Source organism: Falco cherrug, chromosome 1 (genome assembly GCF_023634085.1).
Source record: "Falco cherrug isolate bFalChe1 chromosome 1, bFalChe1.pri, whole genome shotgun sequence".
NCBI classification, from domain to species: domain Eukaryota; kingdom Metazoa; phylum Chordata; class Aves; order Falconiformes; family Falconidae; genus Falco; species Falco cherrug.
Window position 1 is genome coordinate 127,145,835 of NC_073697.1, and position 24,821 is coordinate 127,170,655.

Below are 24,821 nucleotides of genomic sequence, written 5' to 3' on the forward strand. Positions count from 1 at the left end.
ATCCCAACTTTACATGTGGAATGCTAATTAAAGGACGGGACACAGGGACCTGCAGCCTGGCAGTGAGTGGTGTGCCTGGCGGTGAGGGGTCAGGCCAGGCTGGAGGCTGCAGGGGGGTAACCCCTGTGCCCCTGGGCTCATCTGCTTCCCCTCCCTGCAGCTGGGGCAGGCACCGAGCAGGGGACTGGCAGTGATGCTGGGCAGAGGACCGGCTGGCTCCAGTTGCTGGCCATTAGCATTGCCTCTGCTCTGTGGTTCCCTGAATGGTGGCTGCTGCTTGCCTCTAAAATTTCTTTGCTGATGTGCATTGCAAGATTTGGTGGGGAAATGGGATATTGCAGATGGGGCTCCGATGCCTTCCCTGCTGCCTTCCCTGGCTCTGTCCTCCCCATAGGGGAGGACATAAGGACCCTGAGCCACCCCTTCTCTGGGATGAGCAGCCTACCTCCCTCTGCATCTTTGTCCTGTGCTCCAGCCTCTGACCATCACTGTGGCCTTCTGCCAGACTTGCTCCAGTGTATTAATCGCCCCTGCACTGGGGGGCCCAAAGCTGGACACAGGCTCCAGATGTGGCTTTGTGGGGGGTGATGGCAGGGCCAGCTGGGGACATGCTGCTGGCTCATCCCTCTGCCGTCAGCAGTGTGCTCCTGCCTGGCCGGCCATGGGTAGCTCTGCTCTGGGGACAGGGCTCGGTGTTTTCTTTCCTGAACTTCATGAGGTTCCCCCTGCGTGGCAGCTCCACTCCCCGAAATACCTGCCCTTGCTGCAGGGTGGGAGATCCTCGCTCTCTGTCCCACGCTGGAACCCTGCACTGCTCTTGCTGCAGCTTCAGCCCTCAGCAGGGTGCTCATGGCTGTGGGCAGAGTCGGCAGATGCTGGTGTGTGGGCAGCTAAAGCCCAGGGTGCAGAGCCCTGGTGCTCTGCCTGGTCCCTGCCTCTGCAGAGCCCCGTGCCGTGATGCTTTGAGAAGCACCCGCCTGACCAGCACTGAGCCGCAGTAGTCCCTTCCCTGTCCCCGAGGAATACGGCATGCCGTCAGCCTGCGGCCCCTCCAGCTCCGCTGCATCCGTGCCCTTGGCAGTGCTCGCCTGTCCCGGGGGGCTGGGGAGCCCTGTCGTGCCGGGGCTTTGGAGGGGATTATGTGAGCCGCCAGGACGGCTGAGACCTCGGGTGCGAGGCGTGAGCAGATCCCGGGCTGAGCGCCTGCTGAGCCTGGAGGTGATGGATGCTCCTCACTCATCCCTGCAGTGTGCCCAGGCCTCATTAGGTGCAAGTGTTTTGCGGAGGAGGAATGGTGGGGAGAGCCTTGCTGGCAGCCGGCGGAGGTGGGGATCAGCCTCTGCCGCGGCTGGGGGAGTCATTAAAACCCCGGTCAGTAGCAGCCGGGGAGTGGCACTGAGCAATCTGCCGGGGCGTTAGTGCCCTGGATTATTGCTGCGAGCAGCTGAAGGAGAGCAGAGAAGAGGCGTGAGCTGAGAGGAATGACAAAGAGGGGAAGGAGAGGAAGAAGCCCTGGAGGAGGAGGGGGGGGGGGGGGGGGGGGGGGGAGGCTGGATCAGTGCCGCAGGCAGTGCGGGGTGCTCTAGCATCGATGCTTTGCTGTCCCAGCAGCTGCCAGGTCTCCGCTCCCTGAGCAGGGTGCAGTGTCCTGGTGTGTGTCCTGTTGGCCCTGGGCGCCCTGTCCTTTGGCAGCCCCCTCCCCTTGGTCCCTGGGGCTGCTGGGCTCCTTTCACATGTTGCTTTTGTTTTCCCCACAGAGAGGTGGAGTTGCCGGGTCACTCCTGATCTCTTACTGTCGTTTTCCCATGGGGTCTTAACCAGGTTCACTAGAGCTCTTCTGTCTCTTCGTCCACACTGGTCATAAATCTGGGGCTTGTCTCACGGGGCTTTGGGCTGTTGCCAGTCTTCAGATGATCCAGCATCTCAAAATGAGGAATGCTTCTCCTGGCATTTCTAACTCCCTCCCATCACCGGCAGCATTGGAAAGGGCAGGGGGGAGGATGCATGCGCTGCGGCAGCTGGCTCTAAAGGCAGTGCTGGGAACCGTGCATCCGTGAGGCGGCCAGGAGGGCTGGTGAGGTGCAGAGCTCTTGAGGTGCACGCACTGGTGCTTGGTTGGGTCTGGAGGGTGCCATAATCCCACTCGCCTGTCCTGGAGCCTTTGCTGCCGAGAAGCCTCGGCAGCATGAATACTGCGCCAAGGTAAGAGAACAAGGGGCTGGCACTTCTCAGAGCAGAGCTCTGTGCCAGGCGGGCTGGCCTTCCACTGCCATGGCATAGGTGGGCACCAGGGCTGGCAATGCGCCTGTGTTTTGCCAGCGCAGCCAACTCATGCTGTGCTGGGGCCGCAGCTGGCAGGCAAACCCAGAAAGTTGCTGAAGCTCTTAGAGGAGCAACACTGGTGGTTGGCATTGCTCCAAGAGAAGCTGTGTTGTGTATTTGCTCTCCTGGTTTGGGATCAAGGATGATCCCTCAGGACCTTGCTGGCCCAGAGCAGCAGGACTGCAGTCCTGTCTCTGGCTGCGCATGTGTGGGATGGTGTTGAAGCCACCAGCATGCCTAGGCTAAGTGTGGCAGCCACCCCGTGGGACAGCTGAGGGTCAAGAGCCCACCTCGAGCCAGAATGAGGGATTCCCATGTTCCCTGGTGCCTGGCCCTGTGGGATTTCCAGCAGCTGATCATGGGGCAGATTCTCTAAAATATAGCCAGTGAGTAGCTGATGGTGAGGGACAGGGTTTAAGATGCTTAAGGAGAGGAGAAGTGGGATGGATCTGATGAGCACATCCCCGGGTAGCCAAGTGTCACCTTGAGAGCCCTGTGTGTGTGCAGGCAGGGGCAGGGCAGAGGTGCAGGCATGGCTCCACGGATGGGCAGGCTGCTGGAATTGGGAACATTCACAGGCAGCTTGCGTGGCTTAGCAGGCTGCATGCTAACACGCCTCTGCTTGTGCTGTGGAGGGCAACGCCGGCAGAGCTCGGGTCCTCCTGCCTCTCCCCACCAGGACAGCGGTGCAGTGTGGTCCCAAGCCCTTGGTGTGGGGGCTGAGGGCTGGGGGGTCTGGGAGCAGGCAAGTTGGTGGGCTTGCCAGGGGGGTAGCTCAGGTCTTTGCCACCAGTTTCCCATCACTGGTGGCATTGGGAAGGGCAGGGGGGAGGAATGCGTGCACTGCCAGGTGGCTTAGCCCTTTCTGGCCTAAGGTGTGGTCTGTCCCTCTTCCTTCTCCTTGCCCCACCGGGCAGGTGGTGTTGCGGGCAGTGAAGCCAGCCAATGCTGCCCACAGCTCTCCCGGAGTGATGCCTGACCAAAGCCCAGCAGAAGCAAGACAGGTCTCGCCTTGCTTGTATCTTGGGCCTTCTGTATGGTGGCATTTTGGTCTTGTAGTACCTTCTACCCTCTGCCAGGGGCTGTGGCACCGGTGCACTAGACTGGATCTCCTTCCATGGCTGTGGGCACCACGTGTTCCCACTTGCCGTGTGCGGTGGAGTCCTGGGGCAGCTCCTCTTCTGAGCTCTGGAGGTGATGCTCCAAGCTGAGCTACATCTCTCCACTCTGCTCTCAGGAGGAGATCCTATGTGCAATCTGGAGTTGTAGACCTTAAAAGAGCAGAAGCACCAAATTTGTCTTTGCAGTTTATCCAACTTTATTTGCATTTGGCTTCAAATAGCTGCTCCCAGGGAGCTGCCTGCTGCACCAGCTGCTTGTGGTGGAGGCCTGGGAGAGCCTGGAAGAGCTCATCGTGTGGACCACCACTGTCCCTTTATGCTGTGCAGATCTGCTGTCATCTCTCTGATTGATCCCTGCCAGCCTCATGAAGCAGCCCTTTTCCTCCCTTCTTGGAGCTCCTGGGATCTGCTCCGTGGTCTCTCTCCCCCTTGTTCCTCAGGTACCATTTTGCAGCTATATTTTGGTCACATGGGAGGTGGCTTGTGGAGGTTGTAGCGCTGGTCCCAGAGCTTCCATCGACACAGATCCCACTTCAGGATACCTTCATCCTTCTGTGCTAGAAAGTGCTGGCGTTTCTCCATGCAGCTACTTTCTCCTGGCAAAGCACCAGCTGGATCACCGGGAGAGACACACTGAGGCGTTCCCCGTGCTTCCTCTGTGTGTGCCCCAGCTGGTGGCTGGGTCCCTCTTGCTGGATGTGGAAGCCTCCTGTCACCTCCCTTGGTCTCCCTTCTCCGATGGCAGGCTGCCTGTGGAGGTCCTGCAGATGTGCCCCCTCGGTGCCCTGAAAACTCCCCCTGTGCTGGGGATGGAGCCAGGGACCCACGGAGAGCTCACAGGGGCACGGCTGTCACCCTGCAGCTTTTTTTTGTCTCTCTTCCCTCCTACCCACACCCTACCCCAGGAGCTGTCCTTAGCATCAGTTTGGGCCATGAAAACCAGCCTGGCAGGGGGGTGGGAGGGTTTGGCTCCCACAGCCCATAAGAGCCCACACTCCACTGAGCCCCTTTTTGTACAAACTCCTTGAAATTGCACTGGGTGATGCCCCGGCAGGACCATGGGGCCATGGGCTGTGGGTAACCGGGTCCAGGAGAGCTGGGCAGACTCTCCTGCCCACCTGGAGGTGGACAGGGGAACAGAGACACCATTTCATCAGCCTCCCACTGGAGCAGAGCTGAGCTGGGGAACCAGCAGCTTGGCAGGCAGGGCTGTAGTGTGCCCAGCCCGGGGCTTCGGGGCTGCAGCATGTGGGACCAGCACCACCGTGGTCTCCCCCTGCATGGCTGTCCCACCGGTGGGCTGGTGCTGTGGGGTGGCCAGTGTGGGAGCTGGTGGCACTGGTGGTGTTACATGGCAGAGCACAACCCTGTGTCCTGGGCAGTCCCTTTCTGAAGCAGTACCAGATGCTTTCTGTGCGGTTTTTCGATTTCATTCATTTTAGGGATTAATTAACGTTTCTCCTCCCTTCCTCCTTCTCCCCAGTTACATACAGCTGCACATGGATTTTAGGGTCGTGCTTGTTTACATCAGTTATATTTACATTAATGGCTGTTTAAGGAAAAACAGCAGAAGACCTGTAAAAACAAATGTTCTTTGTGTCCCACAACCAGCACTGCTGCCCTGTTGGGGTGCAGGCTCCTGAGGTGGGTGCCCTGGACAGCCCCTGCTCAGCTGCCGTGGTGGGTATGGAGACCTCCGCCATGGGCATGGGTGGCTTCCAGCATCCATTGGATACTGGCTCAGAGGCATTCTCCGATGTGTGCGAGGAGCAGTGCCCTGAGATGGGTGGGTGGGTTTTGTGGGTTTTGACCCCTTGGTCCTGTGCCCCAGCAGCAGCAGGAGCAGCTGCTGAGCAGCCAGGTTGGCCTCATGTGTTTGCCGGGGATAAATCCCCATCGCAGGGCAGGGCTGCTGCTAAAACCTGCCTCTGCCAGGGCGGGCAGCGGGTTTGTTCTCTTTCATCAGGAGGTTGGATGGGGGAGAGCATTTAAGAAGAAGAAAGAGAAAGGGGAGGGAGGAAGTATAATTATTTTTTCAAATGGCTTTCAGCTGCTGGATGCCTTTAAAGTTCCCTTTGTGTTCCCGCGGGTCAGGCTGGGCAAAGCCTGGCCCGGAGCGGCATGGCGCCGGCTGCCTTTGTCGGCGTGTCTGTGGTCTTGGTTATTAGCCAGGATACCAAGACCCAGAACCTCAGATCTTCTGTGCGGCTGGTGGGAGAAATAAGCAGAGCTGCCTTATCACGCTCATTTAACTGGTTAATACATCTTCAGAGCAAATAATGCAGTCTGTGGGTGAATTGCTTAACCAACCTCATTACTATTGTGCATTTAGCAGCTTGGAGGAAGATAATACCTTTCAGGTTTGACCCAATTTTAGTTTTTGTTGTCATAACCATGGAAAATCGACCTTCAGAGACCCTCAGCAGTGAGCCTGAATAGGAAGTGATTTACAGCAAAAGTGCTGTGCGGAATACTTAATGCACTTGTGCAGAAAAACAGACTGCAACCATCGTCCTGACATCCCTGTCCCCCCTCAGCAGGTGCTGCCCATGCTTATGCCGCCCCGGCTTCTGGGCATGCGCTGCCCGAGTGTGGTCCATGTGGGATGGGGGCCATGGCAGCTCGGCTGTGCCGCTGCTTTGCATCGCCTGCATGATGCCGTGCTTTCCTCCCCACGGCTCTCCCCGAGTGAGCTGGAGTGGGGCTGGTGTGGCACCCGTTTCCCTGGGTGCGGATGAGCTGCCAGCCATCACCGCTGGTGCTGGTGCTGCTCGCTGGGGCGGTGTGGGTCCCCTGATGCTGGGGCCTGTCACCGCTGCCCATGCCAGAGGAGCAGGGTGCATTGCAAAGCAGTTGTTGGGCTTGGTGGGAGCTGTGCCTCAGCCCCTGGGGTTCCCAGGGCTGCCCCTGGGGAGCTGGCAGCCCTGCCTCAACCCCTGGTCTGACTGCTGCAGGTGGGTGCTGAAGCATCCCGGCTGCTCACAGCCACGATGCTGCCTCCAAGCATCAGGGGACAAATAAAAAGGTAGAGGGTGATGTTCCTAACTGCAAAATTGAAAAAAAAATTGCAGGAGGGCTGTATAGCTGTGAAGCCTGAGGGGGTTGTGCCCCACAGGCTGCCTTCCCGGCTGGTGGGGGGAACTGGGAGTGGCTGATGGATCCCCTCCATCCTCCTTCCCACAGCTCCCTTGTGGCACTTTCCAGGACTGTTTTCTTCATCCTTTTGTTCAAGATGGTTTCTCTTTCCGCTTATTGCCTGTCTTTCCCTTCTTTCTTGGCTCTTTTATCTAATAGCAATGCACCTCTAGTACAGCAGGGTGCTTTACTAAGGCTGTGGTAACTCCTTGTTCTCTGGAGCTAGGCTAGGAAAATGCAGGTTCTGCGAGCAAGGATGCATCGTGCTCCCCAAGCGCCTGGAGTTGCCTCCCCACTTTGCTCCTAACGAGCACTTCTGGCTCACTCAGCTGGCACCCACTTGCAGCCTGTTTAGGGCTTCTTGAGTGCTGCGGTGCACCCCACGGTGAGCATGCACCCCACAAGCAGTGTGCACTCCATGGGCACCTCTTGGTGCCTGTGCTCTCGGCCTGGCGGGTGCAGCCTGCTGGAGCCCAGCCATGCACGCTGCCGGGCAGCCTGGCCTTGGCTGGACTTTCCTCTCCCCACCACCACTTGCGGGTGCTCGGAGCTGCCAGCCTGTGGCTTTCCTGCAAGTGCCCTTCGTCTGCTTGGTTTGTACCGTGGGAGGCGGTGACAGCCCTGACGCCACGCCGGCAGCGTTCCCATGGGTGAGATGTCACCCGCGCCTGGTGGGGGTGGTTCCCATCCCTTTGGTTTTGTCTGTGGCAGGCAGAGACTTTCCCAGCTCCAGCAGCGGGGGTGCGTGGGACCTTCCTCTTGCTCAGATGGGGAGGAGGGTGGCAGGGAGGTGACAAGCCTTCCTCCCCTTTCCCTGAGGCAGCTGAGAGTGTGGCTTCACCACCCAAGTGTGGCTCTGTGCTGCTGCTGCCGCTGCGTGTGGGTAGTCCCCGCGGCGGCGCAGGATGCAGCTGACAGTGGAGCCTGGGGCCAGGGGAGCACAGGGAGCAGGGAATTGCCCACAGGGCACTGGCTCCCCCCAGCCCAAAGCACAGCAGGGGCTGCAGCCTGCTCCCACCGGGGGCTGTGGCCAGGAGCTGCGGCTGGTGGGGTCAGGGGTGCTGTGGGGATGCTGCAGCAGGGATGTGCTCTTCTCCTTCCTCTCCCTGGGACTGTGCTGGAGTGGGGGCATGGGGTGGGCAGCTAGTATTAGATTGCTTTAATTCTGCTGTTTTGCAGCTAAAGGAGAATTTGCTCCCTCAGTGCAAGAGTTGAAACTCTTTAGCCTTCCTCTGTGTCACCTCTATGGCCATGGATACCTCCAGGTGTGATGTAAGTGAGACTCGGGGAAAAAATCCTCTTCTGTTCAGCATCAAAATCTTATTACCAAGTGCTGTGTTCTGCTGCACAGATATCAGGCTCGGCACAGATAAGTGGGAAATAGCTCCTGATCTGGGCTGGAGCAGGAGCTGTATCTTGGGCTGCACAGGTTCAGAGTGCTGCTTCAGTGCGCTTTTTGCTGAAAGAAAATTCCACTCCCCCCCTGCTCTGCAACCAAGGGAAAATCACTGCAGGTGTTGGCCTTCACAGCCCCCCCAGCTGTCCCCTCCAAGGGGGATTTCTCCATCGCCCCACTACCGTGGTGAAGCCTGACTAAGCAGGGCTGGGGCTGGGACCAAGCATCTTCCTGGGAGCATGGGGACAGCGGCAGGGTGTCGGTCTCCTGGAAGTGAGCAGGCTCAGCCCCAGTCCTGCACCCCACTGCAGCAGCAGCCACTGGGCTGGCCCTGGGATTGCGGATGCTGCGGGCAGCTGCCCTTATCATTCTGTCTCCTCCCCGGGGTTCTGCTGGCTTTGATAAAACCTCTTAGCCTTCCATGGGAAGGCTTGTAGATCTAATTGCAATGTTTTATTCTGTAGTAAAAGCCCAGTGGCTCCTGGGGGAGATGCCCCGTAGGGATTGGCAATCAGCTTTCACACCCTCCTGGGGCTGGACCGCTTTCCCTGCCGGGGAGGGGGGGATGTTGCAGGAGCGAGGGATGTTGCTGGGCCCCTGCTGGTCCCACACCAGCCCTGTCCCCCTGCTCACATGTGGGTTTGCTTTTGAAAATAGAAGGTGCTGAAAAAATATTACTGCATTCAGCTTGTTTTAGGGATGCTGTTGGGTTTTCCCTGTGTTTATTGTCTCCTGCATACGCTGTGTGTGCATGGGGGTTTTTTTGGTCTTGGATAAACCTGGCAAGATGAGTGTGGAAGCTGTAGCTGAATGAGTTTGTGCTGGAAATAAGGTGTTGGGGAGGAAACCTAGGGGTGCTGCCTCTGGTGCTGCCCAGTGCTGGGCTGAGGTTTGAGGAGAGGGCTCTTGCTTGATGAAGCCTCAGGGAAAATGATTGGAGAGTGAAGCTGGGCTCAGGGAGGAGCTGTCATTGCGGGGATTGTTGGGTGAAGTCCTTTGTGCTGTGTGGTGCAGGAACTCAGAGGAGATGATCCTTGTGTTCTTCCCAGCCCTCGTGCCCAGCTCCCTCACAAGCTTAAACACGGCTTGTGCCTCACGCACCTTGCTTTGGGCTGGCTCCCCTGGCGGTGCTGGGCTCACCGGCTGCCTTTCCCAGGGATGCGGCGTGCCTGACGCTGGCTTGGGCAGCAGCGAGGTGCCCATCCTGGCTGCCTGCTCTGTTCTCTGGCTGGCGGTGCATGCCAGGGCAGCCAGCAAAGCGGAGTGGGGGCTGCATTGGGGGTGAGCAGAGGGGAGATGCCTGCATGATGAAGAAGCCCTTCGGGAGCTTTTCTGAAGGTTTCTGGTAACATACAAATAACCCAAGGTGGGTAGAAGAGGGGCTGTGATGGCAACTGCCTTCAGGAGGGGACAGCAAGGGCACTCCTGCGCTGGGGGGGCTAGGGGATCGGGCTGTCACAGATCGACGTTAAAGGGGACTGGGCTGCGGGGTGTGAAGTGCTGAGCTGTGCTCTAGCTCTGTGTGCTTGTGCTAATCAGGAGCAAAGCCTAATGAGCAGGACTAATGAAGCAGAAGGGGAATTCCAGCAAGTTTGGGGAGGCTGGGGAGTTCCTGTGCTGTTCACCGTTTCTCTGGGGGTTTTCAGTAGTCTCTCCCCAAAAGCAGTGATGAGTGCCTGTCATGGGGATGGTGCCCACTCCTGGCAGCATGCTTGGCATGCCTGGGTTTCACAGCAGAGCCTGATGGCTGCATCCCAGGGCCAGGAGACTGCAGGCACCGGTCCCAGCATGTCTGCGTGCTCCAGCCTGCTCCTGGGGCCTGAGGGGCATGTGCCACCAGAGGTGTCCATCCCCAGTTGGCAGCCAGGGATGCTGGAGCCTGAAGACAGGAGATGGATGTCACCATGGGGCTAGGAAAGGGTGACAGTGTGGGGCTGAGAGCACCTGCTGATCATCAAGCCTCAAGCTACATGCCTGCCTGCTTTCTGCACCCGATTGAGATGGCCGCAGGAGGTTGCCCACCTGGCACCCCTGGCTGTCTCCTCTCTTAGGGGGCCAGGGAGCTGCAGGGGCAGATGTGTGCTGTGTTTGGGATCCCTCTGTCCATCTTCTTCTGCATCCTCCCCTGGCCAGCATCTGAGAGCCTCTGTGGGCTGCCCACAGGCTGCTTACTCTTGCTGCTTCCCCAGGGCTGCTGTGCTCCTGCACCACTGGGAAGTGGCATCCCTGCCTGGGCACTGTGCCACTTTGTTTGTGGGGATGCTGCTGGGATGGGTGTTTGGGGGATGATGGTGGCTTCGCATGGCCCCAGCCAGCAGCAGCCCCTGGGGATCACTACAGAACCGGCCTTGGGGGGGTCCCAGCTCCCTTTCTATTTCCCTCTTGGTTTTGGCTGATTTGAAGGCAGGAGGGTGATTCGTGAGCCACACCACTGCGGGCATTTTGGGTTTTTTCTCCTTCCTCTTCTTGCTTTTTAATGAGCCAACCTTGGAGGACCTTGAGAGATGTTCCTGCAGCTTTGCTGTGACTTATCTCCCGGCCTCTGCCCCCTATTCCGCTGAGGGGATAAATCTTGGCTCCCGGTGCAGAGCCAGCACGCTGAGCCCATCCCACCGCATGGTGCAGGCGTCATAACTCACGACGGGTGGGGGGGCTGCCTGGCGGAGGTCATGGGGTGGACATCGCCGCTCCACGCTGTGATGGATGGGCTGCCCAGGGGGAGCAGGGAAAAAAGTCCCATTACAATGGGGGACAAGCTGCTAAATTATCTCCCATTCAACCTGGGTGGGGGGAAAACCAAACCAGACCTGCTGAGAGTGATGTGGGACTGCAGGCTGCCTCCGAGGAGCCTTTGCGGGGGGGAATGGTTGGGTCGGTGGGTATTTTTTCCCGTGGGAAGAAGGCTTTGCCTTTCCTTGTCTCCATCCCATGCACTCTGCTGAGGCTAGGGCTTGTGATCCTGGGGGTAGAAGACCAGCCTCAGTGTCCTGCATCAGTGCAGAGACCAGGACATGGTCCCACTGGGGACCCCTGAGTTGAGGAGCCTCTGTGCACCCCTTGCAGCCAAGCCCCATTCCCCAGGGCCAGACACGCTTCCCCCTCTCTGGGGGCTTTGTCAGTGGGCAGGGTCCTGCCTGCCAGGCTGCCTCTGTGCATGCCGGGCAGCTGGGCCACACTCCAAATCTGCTCTCCAGCCGTGAGATAATTGTGCTGTTAAAAGAGTGGGACAAGCAGCGTGTGAGTCCCTGGAAGCTGTGGTGTTCAGAGGCGCTGAGCTCTGCGGCGTCCTCCTCCGTTATTAGCAGCGATGCCTACGCAGGGACAGGACTGGAGCTTTTCCCTCTCTCTTTCAGGCTGAGAAGCTGCTGCTGTGAGACCCCAGCGGCTCTTCCTGACAGCTCTGGGGGGCGAAGGCGAGCGTGAGCTCCTGCCTACGACCGCAGCACAAGGTACCTGCTCTTGGCCTCCAGGTATGTTGCTCTCACTGAGCAGCCCAGGTAGGGGGGTGTGTGGAGAAAGTTTTGGTTGAGGATGAAGCTGCTGCTTCCCACGGGCCATGCCTGGCACACCAGCCCTCGATTCAGCCCATCATGTGCTTTGCACCAGCACTGGGTACAGATCCCATGCCCACCCATGGTGGCACAAGTACCTGAGGTCTGGGCTCTCGTGAGATGACCTGCCAAAGGGGAGCATTGTGGGGAGAAGCCACAGCTGCTCTGGTCCCTGTGGGATGGGGACGGGGGTCTAGTTCTGCCCCGTGGGCAGGGCTCCCCGCTGCTCTACGGGCATCGGTCCTGCCCATCTCCCTCCTGCTTGCTACAGGAGCATGGGGGTCCCGGAGCACGTGGGACCTTGGTGGTCCCTCTGCACAGGCAGGAGAGCATGCAAGTGTGATGCACGCACAGCCCCTGCAGAGGTACCAGCTCTGGGGAGCTGTGCATTGCTGCCTCGCAGTGCTGCTCGCTGCATGCCAGGTCCTCTGCTCTGCCCCAGTCCCAAGTGCCTGCTCAGAAATCATCAAATAGGGAGTGAGATTTTGAGCATCCTTGTCCCTCGGCTGGGGCAGAGGTCATCCTGAGCAGGGGATTAGAGAAGACTCGCCGCTGCAAGGAGGCCGTGCAGATGGATTTCCCTAGCTGCATTAATCAGTTTGAAGGCAGCAAAGGCAGCTGAGCTCTGTGTATCACCTTGAAGCTTTTTTTTGTCTTTTAGAAAACTTTGGGTGGATGTTATTGCTCATGAAAGCGAGGGGCTGATCATGCTGGGAAGGAGCAGGCGTAGTGTGGGCTGGCACTATTATGCAAGCTTCCCACATGCCGCTCTGCCAGTGCACTCCGTTCCAGAACAACAGCACGCGCCCGCGTGCCAGCCCCGAGCCCACCCCCGGGTCTGCCAGAGCACCGTGGTCCCACTCTGCCCACGTTGCCCTTGCTGTGGGCCCAGCCTGCGCTGCCCACACTGCACTCCTGCAGAGAGACGTGAGCCCATCAGGTGGGCACGGACAGCGGGGCGAGGGGGATGCACAGTCTCATCCTGCCCACCTCTGCTGGAGGGTGAAGTCTGAGGCTGTGCCCTGAGCTGGTCGTGGGAAGAGGGTCTGTGTGGGGCTGCCCCACGGCACCGTGGTGTGCCAGAGCTGTCCTGTCATGAGCCCTGTCCGGAGCAGGGGCATAGGGAGTTTCTTCTGGGACCTTGCGGTGTGCTGGGGCATGTATTGGTCTCGGGCTGGGGCTGTGCTGCTTTTCGTGGGGGTTTGGAGTCAGGTTGTTACCTGGTGGTGACGTGCATCATGCCACTGTGTGGGGAGGGAGGAGCCCATCCTGGGGGGATGAACCTTGTCTGGCTGGGCTGGTGCAGCCGTGGCTGCCGGGACTGACTCTGGGCACTGGAGCAGAGGTGGGCTCGCTCATGCTCTTCCCCAGCCAGATTTTCTCCGTGCTGCATTCTTCTCTGCCCTTAAACCTCCCTCCTGAGAGCTGTCTCCCTCGCTGGGGCCTTGCAGGAAGGCTTTGGGTTGCTGGCTGTGAACTGCAAACAAGGGTGCTGATGGCATGCACAGGGCTTACTGGGGTGGTAGGGAGTAACCTGGGAGCACAGAAGAACACGCTGATGCAGAACCCCTGCGATGACTTTCCCCATCATCTCCAAAGCCGCCAGACCCCCCCACCCCGGGAGGAGAGCGCTCCTTAAAGGAAGGCTTGAAGATGAGCAATGGAGAAACATCTGACAGGGGAGCCCTCGAGGCGCTTTTGTTCCAGTGAGTGGGAGTGCGAGATCCGCTCAGACATGAAAGGCTGCGCAGCTCCGTCCCCAAAGTCATGGCGAGGAGGAGGATGGGGGGTGTGCGGCTGCATGGGGAGGTCATCCTGGGAACAACTGGCACGGGGATCCCCACTCCCTCCCTCCCCTCTGAGCAAGTAAATTAGGTCACACTTGAAAGTCAGTTTCTTGGCTGTGGATTTAATTTAGCTTTTCCAGGCTAGTTATCATATAATAAATTCCAGGAGACTTATAGAAAACATGTCCAGGGAGGCTTAGCCAGTGTGTAACAAGATTTGTGCCTATTTCCTGCTGTCGAGCAGCTCCAGTGAGCGCAGTGCTGCCGGCAGTTGCGCAGGCAGGGCTGGCAGCCCCGCGGGAGCTCCCCGGGGAGAGGGGGTTGGCCCCTAGGGCCGGGCGGCCCCAGCTTTGGGGGCTGTCACCCCACGGCTCTGCGGGGCGCAGGAGTGTCCCAGACGCGATGTCCTCTGCCCCAGCTCCCTGACAGCAGCAGCCACTGCCATAAATCACCCAGGAGTGGGTGCATTCCCTGTGGCCGTTCATCACTTGTCTTCTCGCATCGGCTCGATGTGAGCAGTGTCAAGTGGGAGCCCGTCCCGGCGGTGCACGGTGTGCAAGCCGTGGGCAGGCGATGCCGGCAGCAGTGGCAGTGTGAGGATCAGAAGCCCAGGGCTCGGTGCCAGAGGGGAGCAATGTGGGGGACGGGGGGCCACTGGGTGCCTTTCTGCTTGAGGCAGGCAAAGTGTGCGGGACATCCCTGCCAGGGAGGACCTTGTGTCCTCTCTTCCCTTGCTCCCAGGCCACAGGTGGCTGTGAGACAGAGCTAAAATCTGCCACTCTTTGCTCTCCCTGCTGCTGGAGGCGGGTTTCCCACTGCTCTGGGAGAGGCCAGGAAGGGAAAAGCGCTTGGGTTTGTCGTGATTTATGATACTTGCAGCATGCCGGCAGCTAAGCGGCTGGGAGAGCGCTGGCTCGGCACAGAGGGCACTGCCAGCCGCGCTCCCCACTCTGTCTCTTGCTGCTAACGCCGCCCAATTAGTGTCTTATTAGTCACTCCGTGTGTTAAAGCATTAAGAACAATTAAGGGTGAGAAGAGTTTCCAGATGTAGTGGCAAGCACTGGAGCTGGGAGCTGGCAGCTCTGCTGGCTGCTCCCATATGGAAAGGATCTCACGCACAGCAGGGCTTGCTGCAGGATCATGGGGACCAGCCTGCGGGCACTGGGGCCAGCGTGGGGTCCTGGGGTCACTGAGGTGCGGGGAGCTGGTGGGCAACCCCACTGCGGTGCAGACCTGGGGGCAGCATCTGCCTCTGCCATCAGCGCCGCAGCCGAGGGCCTTGCAGAGGTGGAATAGAGCCATGGGGTCTGGTGGTGAAATAGCTGTGGGGATGCTTGCAGCCAGGGGCAGCAGCTAGGCACTGCTCCTGTCCCCTTGACAGAGGCGGCCGCGCTGCCCCGAGCGTGGGGGATGCAGCTCCAACCACCGCTTGAGTGCCTTGGACATGCTCCCCGTTATTAAGTTTGCAAATGAACTCAAGTCAAATATTTATTTATTGGCTGGGCTGGGTGTGAGTCAGAGTCCCTCCGCTCGGCTCCCAGCCGTTGTTGGCAGCCCTGTGCCACACCGTGCCTTTCCTGGCGAGAAAACGGGGCTGGGAAAGTGCCTGGCTGTGAGCAGCTACAGAAGTGCATCTGGGACACAGCGTGTGGGGGACAACCGCCTCAATAAAGATAGCGCCTGTGTTATGACACTTTGAAGCGCAGCAGAAGTAGCACAAGCAGAGACGAATGTGACTTCAGAGCCCGAGTGCAAGTGACTTCAGCTCCCCATAAATAGTCCCCAGGCGGTGCTGGAGGGAGGAGGCCTGAAGCAGCCAGTTCCTGGGGGCTGTTGTGGCGCTTCTGTGTCTGGTCCCCCTGCACAAGGTAAGTCACACCCCCACCACTGCACCTACCGTCACACCTCACCCCATTGCATTGGAAGGGGCCACCAGCCAGGGGCTGGGGAGGTGGCGGTGGCCTCTGGCAGGTGCAGGTGATGGGGCTGGCTGGGTGCCGTTCCCGTGCCGCTTGCCGGGCACGTACCTCCTCGCTCGTCTGCTGCCCAGGCAGTGACCTGCAACCAGCTTGTTGGCTTGAGCGAATGTATTTTATCTTGGCAGCCTCGGCATGTTTGCCTGCATGGGGTGGTTGTATTTATAGCTGTAGACTCCTCAGCACCAAACCCCTCGCCCTGTGGCTGGGGGCTCTGGGAGGTTTTCCCATCAGCTCCTGGAGGCTTTGGGTGCCCTTGTGGTGTGGAGCCTTTCTGCTCCCCAGTGTGGGAGGACACCTGAGCCCATGTGCTGATTGCCCAGGGCTGCCTCGCCAGTGCAACAGACTGGGGTGTCTCTGGACTGGGATGCTGCGGTCCTCTCCTCACTGCAGCTGGGGCTGGGTGAATGCCGCAAGATGCTGGCATGCAGCCGGGGCAGTGGAGGGGAGGATGGTGGCCTTCAGCATGTTGGAATAATTTCTTTCCTGCTCTCTCCAGGGTGAGGAGCAGTTCTTGGACAGATGGTGTTTTTGAGTGACCTTGTAGCTCTGAGTGATTCCCTTGGCTGCTGAGTAATGGTGGGAGCTGCGGGAAGCGAGCAGTGGTGCTGCAACCTGCTCGTGCTGGTGGGAGTTTGTCAGGGAGCCAGGGCTGGGAAGGGATGTGGGGTGAACCATGGGATGGAGCCAAAGCCCAACAACCATGATGTAATGGCTGCGAGGAAATGAAATGTGCACCATGATCCCCCACTCCCCTTGGCCGTGGGAAGAGAGCAGTGTGTCTGGTGAGGCTCTTCTGACGCTTCCTGACAGCTCTTCCATCCCATGCCCCCGTCTCCTTTGCCTTGGCAGTGAAATTGCTCCTCCTCGTTCCTCTTGCTCTTCTTTGGGAAGAGTCTGAGCTTTCTCCGAGAGCTGAGGCAGCAGTGCCTGTGGGCACGGCTGGGGCCAGGTGCTGGGGAAGGCCCTGAGCTGCTGCCATGGCAGGTGCTGCAGGGTAGTGCTGAGCCCTGCGGGAAGAGGGTGAGTGGTGGCACACTGGGTGGGAGGCCGGGTTATGCCTGCGAGGGTTGAGCTGCTTGGTGAGTGCGCTGGGTGCTGCTGGGGATGCTGAGACCCAAGGGCAGGGATGGACAGTGCAGCCCCCCCAGCACTGGGGCGGGTCTGCAGCAGCGAGGCAAGCCCCCCCTGCTCTGCTCTGCTCTGCCTTGGCCCCAACCCAGCAGATTAAGGTGGAGCGTGGGATGTACCCCCCGTGAGAAGTGGGGCTCTCTGCTCGCCCGGGAGTGCAGTGCAGAGTTCACTGTCCACACCCCCCTCCCCATCAGCGTGGCAGGAGGCTGGGTCTGGCATCACTGCAGCAGAGCAGCAGTGGGCAGAGCTTGCCTGCCCCCAGGGCTGGGGCCATTCAGCCACTGGACCCCCCTGTGGGAGGTCACCCCGACCAGGAAATTTGAGCCCCAAAATCTGCGGGGATGGTGTCTGAAGGTCTGCGTCCACTGTGTGGGTGCTGCCTCTGCAAGCCAGAAGGCGAAGACAGCTGAGAGCGCAGCAGGTAGAAAGGCTTTTGCAGGGTGAAGTTTGCCTCACAGCTACGATCTAGGACTGCCATCCTAAGAGAAATGACCTAAGCATGGGTAGAACAGCACTTCTGAGGGTCATCTTTGCCATTGAAGAAGAGTTGCTCCTGGGAGAGCCTTAGCATGCTCCTTTGACACCCTTGCAGCTACCCACCAGCTGCCTGAAGGCTGCAGCACCAAGAGGTGTCCTATATTGAGGAAGGAACAAGGAGATCTTGGCACCAACCCGGAGCATCATTTGCATTCAGGCGCAGCTCCCTGCTGCGAGGGAGGCGGGGGCCCCGGCAGCACCTCGGGGTGAGGAGCATGGCTGGCACACCAGCTCCAGCTGTTTGAGCATCCCTTGGGACTGCTGTGGAGGGGGCTTCACGGTGCTCCAGGTTTCATGTTTTTGTGCTTTTCTGCCTCAACTTTGTGTCCAAGTTTGCCATCCAAGATTTGCACCTCTGCTTCTTCAAAATGGGAGTTGCCATCTCACTTCAGCAGCCTCTGCCTCAGCACCTCCCTTTGCCTCCGAGGGAAGATGCCTCAAGCGTGGTCCCAGCTCAGCTGCTCTTGCAGAGCCAGTGGGCTGCTGGGGCAAGGGGGGACCGTGTCATGTGTCCCCTGGGGCTGACAGGGGCCGTCAGGAGGAAGCTGCCCACGTCAATACAGCACAGGCTTCTCCAAACCTTTCCGTACAATTCCTGTAACGTATTCTGGTAAACCACAGCGGGGCTATTGCTGTTCCCACCTGTTCCTGTGCACTCTGGGGATGGAGAGCGTCTCATGTCTCCATAGCACAGACCACAAGGACCAGCCTGGGCTGGGCAATTCCCAGCTGGATTCAAGTGGTCTGTCGTAGTGTCCCATGGGATGAAATGCTGCTGGCCCAGCTGGGCCGTGCTCGGGGACTGCATGGAGAGGGCAGCTCCTGCCTGGCAGCCTCTCCAAGCTGGGATGTGGGACTGTGGCAGGGCAGAGGGGAGCAGTGGGAGTCTCACAGGTCTCAGAGTGCAGCAGGTCGGGGTGTGGGACCCAAAGCTGTTCTGGGGGTAAAGTGCTCCTGCTTCATGTCCAGGTGAGGTGGGAGCATTGCACAGAACAGAAGGATGCATGTACCCTGCAGTGTCTGCAGAGGGGATGGGGACTGTCCTCCCCAGGGTGCCCCGTGCTGGTGGCAACGCTCCCAGGCAGGAGAGCTGCCTGTGAGGACAGGGGTGGCTGTGGGGAGAGGGGTGGCTGTGGCCAGAGGGCTCTGCCCCGAGGGTGGGAGGAGGGATGGGCCCTACTGGGTCCCCTGCCCCTGGCGCTGCGGGTGCTGCTGGGGAAGGCCGGGTGCTGCTGGGTGCTCACATGTGGTGCATTGCCCACAGCCGCCAGTGCCAGGCTGCCTTGCAGCATCTGAGCAGCTCCAGTTACTTAACATGCAGCAAGTGTTGTACTCGGAGAAATTTAGACGTAATTTTTTTGTGCTTGCATGTAAATGTGGGTAGGTGCTGTCCTGATTGATGGCAATTAGCATTTTCTAACGGTAACAGATGTTCAGATTGCCAGGAGGCTGGTACCTAACGCCCACACTGCCATCTGTTCCACTGGGCACTGCCTGGGGAAGCGACACCAGCGCCGCAGACCTGCGAGTCCTTGGTGGGGTGTATTTAACAGTATTGTGCAAGGGTGTGTGGTTTTGGGTTTTTTTTTTTCTGAGGGAAAATAATAATAATAAAGACGTTTTCAGGTTTATAAATAGTACACTGTTTATTATGGGATGGAAACTTTCCATCTGATTAGCAGCCTGGATTTCTGCATGGAGTTAGGGAAGCAATCTGGACAGTGCGTGGAGCAGGGGCACCTGTCCTGCATTTTTCCAGGGCTGCAGTGGGAAGGGGCTCTGGTGCAGCAGCAGGCAGCTGTGGGTGAACCCGCTGTTCTCCGCTTGCTCCCCGCAGCAGGCAGTTGCTGCTCTGCGGGGGAAAGGGCTGCTCAGCTGTGAGCCACCGCTTGGCAGTTACAGTGACAGAAACGGTGAAACATTCGAGTGCCATTTGAGTTTAAAGGCTTGCTTTAGGAAGATGCTCAGACCCCCAAGCCCGGTCCCAGCTGTCCAGGTGGTCCCAGCCACAGCCCCTTTTTCACCTGGATGGTGCCTGTCCCTCCCCATGCACAGCAACCTCCTGATTTCCTTCCTGCCTCCTTTTATTTGCAGTCTTTTACACCCATTTATACTTGTGCCAACTGTCCTTTAGCTTGAGTAGCTCCTCTCCCTCCCCAGTGCCTACTCCCTACTCATATTTACAGAGAAGAAGCCTTGGCTGGACCTGGACAAGCTCCTCTGTCCTTCTGTCATTCTATCCACTCCCTGGAGCAGCTCTCTGTCCCCTGGGCAGCCCTGCCCTGCTCCTCCATCCTGATCCCTCTCACACATGATCATCCAGCTGTATGGATCCAGCCCCAGCAGAGCATTGCTCAGCGGCGTGGCTGCTGCCTGCTTTCTCCTGGAAATCTCTTCGCCAGGCAGCCTAGAAACACACTTGCTTTTTTCACAGATGCAGGAGATGTGACTCATAGTCAGCTTGTAACTGAGTAATATACCTAGATGTTTCTCTGTGTGTTTTTCCAGGTTAGAGCAGACGTTCTCGCGTAGTCCTTATGTTCAGCATTTTGAACTTTGGGCTGTTTGGTCGCTCCGGGCTCAAGGTCTGCCAGCCTCCCTGGGCTGAAACCTCTCCTCTTGCACAGCAAATGCCTCCCTTGGCCCTCGCTGGCCCAGCTCATTGGGGTGCTGCTGCTGCTGGCCAAGCCACTTGCGTTCCCCTTGTCTGAAGGAAGATACCACCTTTTTCTGGTATGAGCTGCGTTTGGTAAGGCAATGTTACATCTTACCTGTTTGTCAAGTATTTCCACCTTGTTTTCCACTGAGCTGCTGTTCTGCACATTGGGGAGGTTGGGGGGCTCTGGGGGGTCTCTCCCTGCCCCTGGCTCCTTTTGTGGCTCCGTGCTGCTCTTTTCCAGTGCTGTGCCCTGTTGCAGCTCAACATGTCTGTGGCTGGGCTGTGAGTTGGGCCAGTTCTGTTGGGTTTCTGGGATGGAGATTTCCTCGTTCCTCTGATCTGAATTCACTGGATGCTTTGAGTTTTGCTCCTGCTTTGGAGACTATAGCTTCAGTTTCTGTTCCTCTGTTCTGTAAAGCAGCCTGCAGACAGCAGTGTGTTGATCACAATCCCTTCTGAAAGCTCAAGCTAATTGTTCAATCAATTTTCAGACAACACCTATGTTAGTTTTATCTCTACTCATCCATGCTGTGTAGCAGCCTCACTTTTTTCTGTATTATCTTTTTATTTACATAACTAATGAACCTTTTACTATTTTGCCAGAGCATCTCATTCAGCACCCCCGGCAATCCTCACTCTGCCCTGTGCTGCCTGGCACACGAGGTTTTCTGTGCTGCTGCTGCTGCCTCCCCCCACCCCCCATCCCTTGCAGGCTCCCTTCGTTCGGGTCAGGCCCCACCAGCCGGGTTATTTACCCGCTCAGCTCTGGGTTTGTTCTCTGGGAGCTTTCTTCTGCTTGCTGAGGACTTTATTTACTTCTCCTGCATTAAATAAAACTCTGCTGGCCTTACAGCTGAAAGGCTGCAGCCTCTTAGGTCCTCTTGTCTTTACTCTTGGAGCTAGCTGTGAGGTACAGATATATTTTTGTTTGCTATCGTGACTCAACATGTGGCCATCTGAGCCAAGGTTTTTTTCTGCAGCCATTCCTCCTGTTCCGTGTCTGTGCCAGGCCCTTTGTGTGGCAGGAGGACAGTCTGTGGAAGCCCCACACTGTTCCTGGAGATGTCAGGCTTCCAGAGAGGTGCAGACGATGCCCTTTATTGTAAGCTGCAAACTGCCATCAAGGCATGAAAAAGATTCCTGCTGGAAGTCATGCACCCGTCAGGGGAGAAGCTAAAATATAAATGGATGCAAAATGATGAAAAACTCGAGAGATGTGGTTTGCAAAATGTTAGTGTCGTTGCTGATTCCTCTCAGAAGGAAGACAGAGTTGCAGGGGCAGGGAGTCTGGTCTAGAGGAACCAGCAGTTCCCCCCGAATCTGTTTGCTCATCTGGGAGAGGCTTCCTTAGCTGGGCTCGGGACATCCCGCTGGCATGTGTGCAGGGCTGATGCAAGGTGCCAGGAGCGAGACCACGCCATGGAGGTCCCCATGTAAATGAAGGAGTTTGTTATTTCCTAGAGGACAAGTCAGCTTGAAAAGGCGCTGGAGGGAAAACAGAAATCTGAGCTCTTTTCCCTTAAATTGTGCCTGATGAGGAGACTGACCCTGGGTGATCTGGCAGGCGGGTGCTCGGTTCCCTGGGGTGTGCCAATGCGGTGTGGGGGCATCCAGAAGGTGATGCGAGGCTTTGGGGAGCTGGCAAGGCGCAAGGTGCTGGGTGCTGTGGCCGGGCAGAGGTGCTGGTCACCGGTGCAGGTGGGGCATGGCTCCCCCTGGCTCTTGCCTGTCCCTTGCCCATCAGTGCGTGACATTCCCCACTGGTTCCTTTGGGTTTTGTCCTTCCTGGGAGAGCTCCTCTGTCTGTAGCATGTCCCAGCTATTTCTGTTATCCTGCTCTCTGCTGTTTGTTGCAATGCTGTAATATGGGTGATACTCCCTGGGAGAGTAGATGGCTGCTGCCTGCCCCTAGCTGCGGGAGGGAGCTGGGAGGCTCTTGGTAGCACTCAGTTGTGTCCCCAACCATGCTGGGCTGGACCAGGTACTCCACATGCCCCAGTGCTCGCTGGGGTGGACCGGCAGCAGATGATGCTCTCACCTGGGTCTGGTGGGGCCAGGAGGGATCTGCCCCTGTCACCCCTGGGAGCTGCAGGTGCTAAACCCATGCATGGGGGCCATTGCCTGACACCAGCAGCTGACCCACAGCATCCCTGTGGTGCCACCACAGAGAGGAGCCCTGGTTCTCTCCTCACCTGCGGAGACTGCATCCCCCGGCTGCTCCACGCGGGGCTGGGGCCGTGTAGCACTTTGACTGGCACAAAGTTGTTTCCATGACACATGATTAGCTCTTCCCTGGGCATCATTAACATTTCTCTAAAAAGACCCTGGCATTCTGCCATCTGCTTTGTAAGCTGCTTCGGAGGGGAGGAAATCAGCTCATCTCCTTGGCAAACTGGGCCAGGGGATGGAAGTTTTCTGATGCAGCTCAGCGTCCAGGGCAGGAACCTGCTCACCGGTGGGAGCAAGTGTTCCCCAGGCCTCACCATGGATTTCCCAGCGCACGACCATTACCCGGCCGTACCGCTAGGCTGCCGGCAGCAAGAGGGGTGGTGATTAAATGACAAAAGGTGAATTATATAGAAAGTGCTTTCCTCCTCTCTGGAGAGCTCCCACGCTTTCTCTGAGGTTTGATTCTGAGGCATTTCTGTATTTTTTCTTTCCCTCTCCCCCTCCCAATTTTCCTTTTAAAAACATGAGCCAATTGTAGTGTGCACAAAGGGGAATACTGGGAGCCTGGGCTGGATGCTGTGAGCTGCAGAGCTCTGCTGAAATAAATCCTGTCCTTGGCACTCGGCTGCTCCAGCTTGGAGAGGCTTTGCTGGGCTTGGGGAAAGCAAGTGAGCCTGGTCCCCCAGTTCAGTGTCTGGGGTTTCCCTCTGATGTGCCCAGCTAGGAAGAGCCTCTACATCATGAGCTGAACCCTTCAGCCTTGCTGAGCCCTGGGACCCGCATTCTGGGCAGCCTTGTGGGGGAACCGTGCTGGCCAGTGCATCGACGGGAGCTGAGGCAGAGCTGTGCTTGCTGTTGCTGGTGTGGCGATGAGAGGCACTGCGGAGGCTTGGGACCCTGGAGAGCCCTGGTGTCCTCTGCTTCCCAGATCCCCCTGGCATCTCCCTGCCACTGCCTGGAGCATGACCCTGCCTCTACCGACATGACGGGCAGTACCCTTGCACCCCTGGGTGCTGCTGGGGCTGCAGGGGTGAACCAGCAGCAATGTTCTAGCAGCCTATCCTGCTCAGGATTCAGGCTCCACTCTGCATCTCCCTCTCCGCTTTCCTGCCCCGCAGAGCCCGCCATGTCCCCAGACACCAAGCTGGTGTTTTCTCAGGTTGGCAGCCAGGCTGTGCTGCTCTCCGGGCAGGGACAAGCCTCTGCTTTAGCCCATGTGCTCTGTCCCATCAATACTGACTGGTAGCCAGCACATTCACCCTTTGGCTTTTTTTACATGCCCATATCCAATGTTCATGGCAGTGGGAATGGAGTGAGCCACACCCAGGGAAAGGTGACCCCTGTTACTGATTACTTTTTAAATTCTGGCAGAGCTGGACTCTGGCCCAGTTGTTTCCCCCTCAGAGGCAGAGCTGTGTGTTGGCGGGGGAGGAGAGGCTGGGGGCAGTCGAATAAATCAGGTGATGGATTGACTCAGGGCCAGGTTGGAAAGGTTTATCAGCTGCCATCACCAGGTGCTTCTCTGGCTGCAGCAGCCTGGCTGCTGATGGCAAAGGGGCTGGGGTCTGCACTGGCACAGCCCGGGAAGCGGGTGTACACCCCAGGACCCCGCAGCTACCATGGCTGCAGCCAGTAGCCCGGCAAACTGGGGAGCTCTGGTGTAAGTTCAGAGCTGTGGGATTGCTTCGTTTGTCCATGTTCTTGTCAGGTTTGGCACCTGGCAGCACCCCTGCACTGTGGCTGCCACGTGGCACTGCCAGGGTTTGGGATCAGCCCTGGAAAGACTCTGGGGCAGCTGGACCAGGTGGGGTGAGGCTCAGCTGCTGCTCGGCACTGGAAAACCCAAAGGCACATCTCTCTCCCCTTTAAATGAGATGTTGGTCCTGGCCAGAGTCAGGCTTGGTGTGTGGCAAGGAGGGGGGTCATGGGAACCACCATGTCAGGCAGAGGAGCCGGTGGGCAGTGGGCAGAGGAGCCAGTGGGCAGTGGGCAGCTTTGGGACAAGCCAAAGCCTCACCCTGCTCCAAGTGAGTTCAGACCTCACTGCAGAGCTGGTCCCAGAGTGCCGGGTACTCCACCAGGGATGTGGGCTGCGTACGGGGCGAGGGGCTACAAGTGTGGGCAGGCTTCTCCCACCCTGTCTTTTTTTTTGGTTGGAAAAAAAGTCTGCTTTGCTGTATTTGCCATTCTTCCCCTCACTTGCTTTACAAATTCACCTGGGAAAACTTACCCAAGTGTTCGCATAGGTGTCACCAGCCCGACAGCTTGTGCTGCTCTAATAAAATGGCTCTGTAGCAGAGGGTTTGATCTATTTTTAAAGTGAGCTCAGCACTGTCTCCTCCCGCCCTCCCACCAGCAGGCTAAACTAAGCCTGAAGGCTCTTGGGAGAGCGGCAGCAGTGCAGGGCAGCTTGCGAGCCTGAAGCCTTCTCTCCCCAGGCTGTGCCGGCGGCAGTAGCTGTGGCTGGGGTGGCCGGTCCCATCTCCTGCTCTCCGTGGCCAGGAGATGCTCTGGTGCGACAGGACCAGGGAGCCAGAGAGGGCTCCCTTCGCTGCTTTGTCAGAGAGAGGAGCTCTCTGCATGATTTTTATTCCTTCAAGCAGTGAATGTGCTGTATAAATTAACATACAGAAACTTAGCTCCGCTTGGAAGTTTGGTATTTTCTCCTCGTTTGATGCCCTGTTATTAAAACTCAATTTTCTGCGAATAATGTCCTTTAAATAGAATTCGTCTTCCAGCGATGACTCATATCAAAGCAGCAGCTCCTAGCAGGAGAAGGCAGGCACGAGGGCAGGTCTGGCACTCACAGCCTTGGGAATCCCCATATTGGCTCCTGGTGCTTTGCTGCGCTCAGGGGAAGCTACTCTGGTTCCTCTCCTGCCCATCCCGCATTCTCTGCCTGCTCAGGCTGTCACTGATGCCCAGGGACTGGGTACAGGGATCAGATCCCCCAGCATGGTCTGGGGTGTCCCCTGGACACCAGGGGAGCCTGCAGGCCCATCCCTGCCTGGCCAGGAGTGGCAGGAGGTGACCG

General features: G+C 58.1%; 1 protein-coding gene across 16 annotated transcripts in view; it reads left to right on the forward strand.

Moving 5' to 3' along the window:
• Positions 1-24,821, forward strand: part of RBFOX3 (RNA binding fox-1 homolog 3) — a 188,720-nt gene that overhangs the window by 74,164 nt on the left and 89,735 nt on the right. For 11 of the 16 annotated variants that reach the window (XM_055696976.1, XM_027801296.2, XM_055696967.1 and 8 more), the window contains one exon: positions 11,328-11,444. The exons of the other annotated variants lie outside the window; for them this stretch is intronic. The gene's annotated coding sequence lies outside the window, so the exon portion shown is untranslated. The remainder of the gene's footprint in view (positions 1-11,327; positions 11,445-24,821) is intronic. 16 annotated transcript variants of the gene reach the window in all.